Raw genomic sequence first — 1,068 nt, forward strand, 5'->3', positions numbered from 1 at the left:
CTCTCTCCTCTCTCCTCTCTCCTCTCTCCTCTCCTCTCTCCTCTCTTCTCTTCATGGTTCCTACCTGCAACCCCAAGCCTGGTAACTCAAACTCCACCTCTCCCTATTTCCCCAGCAATTAGCTGTTGCCAGTTTTATTTAACAAATTGTTTTAAATTGGGGCATAAGGTCTATATAGCATCACTTGGTAGGATGAGGATCTGCTCCTTGGGGAAACAGATCTTGGAAGCCACTATTCAACATTCAAGTACAAGTGGCACTACACCAACCCCCTACACATTTGTACATTCATTTGTGAGACAATGGTAAAGAAAAGCAAGAGAAAGCAGGAAACTCAGGGCATCATGTCATCATATGGAACAGAGAAGAATGAGATTGTGACGAAACAAGAGGGCAAGGTACAGACTGGTAATATTCTATGTAGTTCCTAAACTGAGTGGTGGGTACCTGACCGCTTACATGTTGTGTTTCATGTGTAATGTTGTACACAGAGAAAAAATACTGAGGTTATAAGTTCAAAGAGATTTTTCAGATAATGTATAACAGTTTTACAAATATGAAAAATCAAGCAATCTGACCAAAGCACCTTTAATTTTTAATAGGGAAACAAAAATATACCTAAAAGCAAAGCATCTAGAAAACCCATTTGTTCTTCCCTGTTTTATGTCATTCTTTCAATTTGACCTTGACCTGGCATTGCATTTCAGATCTAGGTCTCCAAAGACATCCTTATTGACAACAATTTGCCCATGTGAATATCTACAGGGTAGCTTGTGGGCATGATGTGATTGTAATTATAAGCTTTCATATAGGGCTTGATTGCCACGGACTGGCCTCAGTCCCCCCACGTCCCACTGCTGCCTCAATCCATGGGAGAAATCAGGATTCTGGTACAGGTGGGCAGGGAGTTGGCGAAAAGGGTGACAAACAGACATGAACACAAGGGAGTGTGATGTATCTGAATGTAATTTTTCAAAGCAAGCACCAGACATTTAATACAGAAGAAAATAGGGAAGTTAGGTGACACATCAGTCAAGGTAGAATGAGGTTACTGGATGCTTAATGACT

The sequence above is a fragment of the Mus caroli genome, chromosome 13 (genome assembly GCF_900094665.2).
Source record: "Mus caroli chromosome 13, CAROLI_EIJ_v1.1, whole genome shotgun sequence".
NCBI lineage: Eukaryota > Metazoa > Chordata > Mammalia > Rodentia > Muridae > Mus > Mus caroli.